This window comes from Peromyscus leucopus, chromosome 5 (assembly GCF_004664715.2).
Source record: "Peromyscus leucopus breed LL Stock chromosome 5, UCI_PerLeu_2.1, whole genome shotgun sequence".
Taxonomy (NCBI): Eukaryota; Metazoa; Chordata; class Mammalia; order Rodentia; family Cricetidae; genus Peromyscus; species Peromyscus leucopus.
This window is the reverse complement of record NC_051067.1, coordinates 105,203,555-105,209,750: the sequence shown is the minus strand read 5'-3', so window position 1 is coordinate 105,209,750 and position 6,196 is coordinate 105,203,555. Positions and strand designations below refer to the sequence as shown.

Genomic DNA, 6,196 nt, shown 5'->3' with positions numbered 1-6,196 from the left:
GAAATGACAGGAAGGGCTAAACTCTAAAAGCCCACTCCCAGCGATGTACTTCCTTCATTGAATCACATCTCCAAAGCATCCCAAACAGTGCCACTTGACTCCAGTGCAAACTGGAGACCAAGAGTTCAAATGCCTGAGCCTATGGGGGACATTTCTCTTTTGAAACACTGCATCTATTAGTATAAAAAATTTGGGCTCTGATGAGCTCAGTTATCAAGAGCTTGTGAAACAAACCCAGCACCCTGGGTTCTAGCATTAGCACCACAAAAGCCAAGTAGAGTGATGCATGACTGAAATCTCAGCATTTGGGAGGTGCAGGCAATGGGATCAGAAGGTCAAGGCATAGTGAGTTTGAGGCCAACCTGAGATACATAAACATTGTCTCAAAAATAAGAAAATTCGAAAGCTGAGAAAAAAAATTGTTTATTTCCTTGAAAAAATTATCTGTATTAGTGTTCTCTAGAGGAACAGGATTGATAGTGATTAATATATATATTGACATATATATATATTAGTGTTATATATACATTATTTATTAAACCAGCTTACATAAAAATAGTAGCAATGGTTGCCTTACACCAGAGAGGCTGAGAACAGGTAGTTGTCTGGTCCTCAAGGCTGGGTGCTACAGAAGTTCCAATCTGGTGATGAAAACCTGGAAGGTTCCTGGAGAGCTGCTGTGTTTTAGACAATGGTGGAAGTGGGGAAACACTGGTTCTGATGTCAGTGAAGAGATGGTAACAGCAGGGTAAATCAGCTTGGCAGCCCACACTTCTATCCTGGCTGCTACCTCAAGCGGCTTCCCACATTCGGGGTTGGTCTTCACACATCAATTAAGTCAATTGGGACAATTCTTCAGGTGACAGTCCTTACTCAGGTGATACTGATTTGTGAATCCAAGTGGACCTTAAAACCAACCATTACAGCAGCTTACAAAATTTGACTAAAAAATAAATGTAGTCTGATTTTCATCTTATACTTTTATTAGCTGCAATTTAAGTCATTTGATTTGTGTGAGTGACTTGGGGATGCATTGTGAAGCAAGGATCTAGACTTGTGTCCCAACCATTAGTTATTTGACTGATCCATGTCATTACCTGATTTACTACTTTATTCAATAATTCCTGTTTTCCCAATGCTCATTTGAATGACATTTTAGTCAAATGCTAACACATCCACACGCCAAATTAATTTCTAGAGTTTAAATTCAGTTCCACTAGCCTCTCTCTTCATATGTTTTTCTTTTAGAGGCTCTCTGGCATGCTGCATTTTCTGATAGGGCTGTCATCTTGAAGTGAGACCTTAGAGTAAAATTAAACATAGGCTTTCCTTTGAATATAGCGATAAAAATTCTCAATAAGATATTGGTACACTGAAGTAAGCAATATGCAAGAAAGCAACATATCATGGTGAAGCATCATGCTGAGGAATGAAAACATGGGTTCTCTTTAAATCCCATCAGTATACCTGTTATACTGTATTTACAGGGGGAAATCTGTCATAAACTACAGAAAAACTATTTGGTAATGATCAATAATTATTTTTGGAAAACTCTTTAACAAGCTAGGCAATTTGATTTTAATAATAGGTATCTACCCAAATCTTCAGCAAACATTGCATTTCTTGGTGAAGACTTAGTTTAGAAATCCTGATAGTTCTTGCTTCTTTTAAATTGAAATCTCAGTAAAATGTGACAAGAAAACCCAGGTATGTACGGATTGGGACAGGGAAACAAGGCTTGCTCCTATGTAACATAAGCCTCCTTATAGGAAACACAGAAGAATCTGCAGCCACAATAGGACCGGATGAGCGATTAAGATTCCCAGAGACCAAACACCAGTGCTCCACATGCCCGCAGAGAACAGTGAGAACACTGACCTTAGAATAATGTAGAGACTACCAGGTGTCTAAGAATAAACTTACTGAAAGACAAAGTTCACGGCAAAATTATGAAATCTGGTTAATGGATATCAAAGGAAAATCTAAATGAGTTGAGAAATATGCTGTATTCCCAAGTGTGAAATTATTACCATAGAGATGGCTGTTCAATTCAGAATTGAGTTCTGAATCTACAAATGGCATTTCAAGTGAATAGGGGACTTTTTACGGAACTTTACAAGGTGGTATTAAAATCTGAAACTTCATAATCAATCAAAGTTCTGAGACCAAGTGATAGTTTAATGTCCAGCTACAACGGAGACATCTATGTGACCCTTTCCAAGGCTCAGTGAACATCTCTGAAAGGAGTGAAAAGATCCAGAGGAAGGAAGGAGAGCAATGTGGAATGTTGGCTTATGACATAGCTCTTGAACTCTCAACAACTCTGATTACCTACATAGATAGGATTTGGAGGGTGGAAGGGACCCACCACACACTGAGCACGTTTACTGGAAAATGACCTTTACCGATACATATTCCGGTGAAATATCAGAACTCCAAAGACAAATAGAGCAAATTAAAAAAGGAGAAGAAACAACACGAAGATGTTCCTGGCAAGAGAACAAAACCAAACATCACAGGCCACCTGCCATCGGCATCAGAAAACAGGGGGGAGTTGCTTCAAAATGCTGAGGGGGGTAATAGTGAGCAGGAGGGAGGGTTGAGAAAAGACAACTTGGTTTTCTGTCTCCAGTTGACATCCAGGCTCCCAGGCTCACTTTTAAAAGAAAGAGGGTTTGTGTTACTTTTGTTTATGCTGTGGAACATTTGCTTTAATGATGCAAAGATGTGTTGCATTTTTTTTTTTTTTTTACATTGCATTTGTTTAACTCTGTGAAGCTGTGATTCTTTGCCTGTCTAAAACACCTGATGGTCTAATGAAGAGCTGAATGGCCAATAGCGAGGCAGGAGAAAAGATAGGTGGGGCTGGCAGGCAGTGAGAATAAATACGAGAAATCTGGGAGGTAAAAAAAAGGAGCAAGAGAACAAGGAGAGGAGAATGCTAGGGGGCAGTCACTCAGCCACCCAGTCAGTCATGGAGTAAGAGTGGAAGTAAGATTTACAGAAATAGAGAAAGGTAAAAGCCCAGAGGCAAAAGGTGGATGGGATTAATTATAAGTTGAGAAAAGCTGGCTAGAAACAAGCCAAGCTAAGGTGGGGGCATTTATAAGTAATAAGAAGACCCCAGGTATGATTTATTTGGGAGTTGGGTGGCAGGCCCCCCAAAATAGTAAAAGAGCCAAAAGAGTAAAAATCAGCCAACAACAAAGGCGAGGACGTCTGCTGACCATTGCTGCCCCACATCTTCCCAGGAGACTCTAGTCTGGACTCCATCAACATAGGTGTTGACCTCCTCCTAGGCAGTGCCTGTGCTCCTTCAGGATGGGTTGGTGCTCAGACCAAAGAACAACCTAAGAGAATATGGCAACATGGGGTTCAGATGGGACAAGGAGGCCCAGGGAGTCTCCTTAGCCTCTGTGTGAACTAAGGAAGCATGATGGTCTTTAGTGTGGCTTTATCAGATGAATAAAATGAAGTGACCAGAAGCTGCGTGCCAGTGGGATTCTGGGTTGCAGCACCCAGTCAGCTTAGGGTCTCATGATCTCCCCTGGACACTAGAAACTTCATGCAGCCAATGCCGTCAAGGGGGCCTCTGAGAAGGTGGTTGTGGTTCAATGATACCCAGAGACATCGCAAAGGCCCTAGGAGGTCTGTCAGGCTCTGACTCACCTGCCCATCAGTCCTTTTCTGTCTAAGGTCCCAGATCTCTGATGAAACAAACCACAGTTCTCAGAAACCCCGAAGTGTGTGACATCTTGTGTGCCAGCACGTGGAAGAGCATCAAAAGTGTCGGAGCTAGTACATTAACCCGTGTTCACCCTTAGAGGTGTAGAGCCTCCCGACACTTGCCGATTCTTCTGCCTCCCTTCAGAACCCACCGAACCCGCATGCGCTCTATCTGTCATACATTCCGGCCTGATGTCACAAGGGCCAGAGTTTGCCTGGATCTAGAGTAGCTGGAATCTGCTCACTCTTTGGTTTGGCAGTTGGGCGGATCTCTAAGTAGCGCAGTAACCGCCCTAAATGAGAAAGTTTTCCTCACGGCTCAGCTGCCCACCCTGCATCCAGCCACTCCGATCATCACCCTCAACATCCTGTAGCCGGGCACTGCCCCTGCCTGGCCTGCATCGTTAGGTTGTTACAGCCAAGGAAAATCTGCCCAAATTCCACCTCTCGCGTTTGCTCTGGTCCACTGGCCTCTACAGCGCCCCCAAAAGGCAGTACGACTTCGAGATGTTTCGGTCCCTGAGAACCATGAAAATTCCTCCTCTGGAGCAAAATCCTTTCCCTACTGCCTGGCCAGCATGGGTGGTCCAGACTGAAGATGCTTGGACATTGGACCCTCTGCCTCTTCCTTGCTCAAACGAAACTGAGCCAGAAGCCAAAGAAGAATTTAAAATCAGAAGGGAGGAGAAGGGGAAGGAAGCGAAAAAGGAGGAAAAGGAGGAAGGAGAGAAAGAGGAGGAAGAAAAGGAAGAGGAACAGCTGAAGGGGGAACAGATGGAAAAAGAAGAACTAGAGGAAGAGGAGGAAGATGAGAAGAGAGAGGAGAAGGAGGAAGAGGAAGAAAATGGCTGGTGGCTCCCGGAGGAGACGGAAGGCCAAGGTGGTAAGGAAAGGGGTTCATCCAGCATCCTTGTGGAAGCAGCTACATCTATGACCTTAGTGGCCAAGTCAACGATGGTTTCTATAACGCTACCTTATAGACCTCAAGTAGGAAATCAGTGCCCCCATGACACTTCTGCGGAAGTGACTGCCCTGGTATCTTCCAGGGAGTTCTCCTGTGGCCTTAGCTCCCCCAGCTCTCATAGCCTTGCTGAAGTGGTCGCCACTCATGGATTCTCTGGTGAGGATGTACTGGGGTGTCCGACGCGAGCCTCAGCCAGCTACTCCTCACATTGGGAGTCCTTTCCTAGGAAAGAACTGGAGGTAAATCGTCTTCTAGGCTCTATAGATTCCCATCCTCAGACTAGTGCACCAGGGAGCCCTACCACTCCTGTGCCTGCATTAAAAAGACCCTACAAGAGAAAAGCAGCCACACCAGAGCTGCAGCTGCCACCCTCAGGGCTCCTACAACCACCCTGGGATTGGAGTGACCTGCCCCCACCTCCCAAGATGCCACGTATTGACACAGAGAAAGAATCAGACAGCATGAAGAACGTGAAGGGTCAAGCCACCCAGATCTCAGATGGTAAAGCAGATACCTTACAGCCTGAAAACCAGATGGTGTCCGTCCACACTGCCCCTCAGCCTGTCCTGCCCAGCCCCCCACCTGCTTCAGGGCCTGCAGGCTTTCTGGCCCTGCCCACTGATGGGGTTTCCAGCCCTGGTCCTCCTGCCTCCACTCCCTTCTTATGCCAGGCTGCTGGGCCCCCAATTCCACCTGTCCCTTCACCTTTCCTCACAGCAAATATATCCACAACCCCCATTTCTTCTTCAGCTGTCCCCTCTGAGCCTCTTCCTCCCTGTAGGGCCAGGCCCAGTGTGGAGACTCCACCAGATGCAAAGAAAGGCCCTGCTGATTTGAGCACAGCTTTGGCTTTTGCCATCTCTTATCTCCCCAGGCCTGGTCCTGAACCTTTGTCTTTCAACCTCCCCTCCTGCAGGAGGGTGTCCCCAGCCCCAATGAGCATAGCTGGTCACCCTCCCCTCCCCTTCCCTGCTACTTCTCCAGCCCCTTCCCTCAGGAACCCTCCTACAGTGTCTACCATGGCATCCCATGCCTGTGAAGACATGAGCTGGGAGCCATCTTCAGGGCCTGCAGTGATGGACATGGATACCACACCCCCATCTGAGGCAGCTATTCTGAGCTCACCCACAGTCAGCAGTGGTAGCTGTTTGCCATTTGCTCCTAGCCATGGCTGTATGCAGCAGAGGCTGGCCGCAAATGCTACAGCGTCCACGGACCTGCTCACACTCAGGGTGCCCTGCCACACCCCCATTGGGAATAATCTGTACACTCCTAAGCCTACCAATGGGTGGAAGCAGGGAGTGTCTTCCTCTGGTGATCCTGGTGTTTGGACTCAACCTGGGCTGGACCCGGCTCTTCCTGCCATAGCAGCAATAACACCTTCTCATCCTGCCACGGACTTGGAGTTCATGGACACCACCCCTCCTTCTAAAGCTGTCATCTTGCACTCTTCCCCTGCTGCTGACCATGTCTCCAACAGTCTGCTTCCCCAGTCAGTTTGGGGGC

General features: G+C 46.5%; 1 long non-coding RNA gene across 1 annotated transcript; it reads right to left on the bottom strand.

Annotated features, from left to right (window-relative positions):
* Window positions 1–515: 515 nt before the first annotated feature.
* Window positions 516–3,861, bottom strand: LOC119087963. The gene is made up of 2 exons (XR_005091510.1): window positions 3,670–3,861; window positions 516–906 (listed from the first exon to the last, which is right to left on the bottom strand). It is a non-coding gene; the product is annotated as an uncharacterized LOC119087963 (long non-coding RNA).
* Window positions 3,862–6,196: the final 2,335 nt, after the last annotated feature.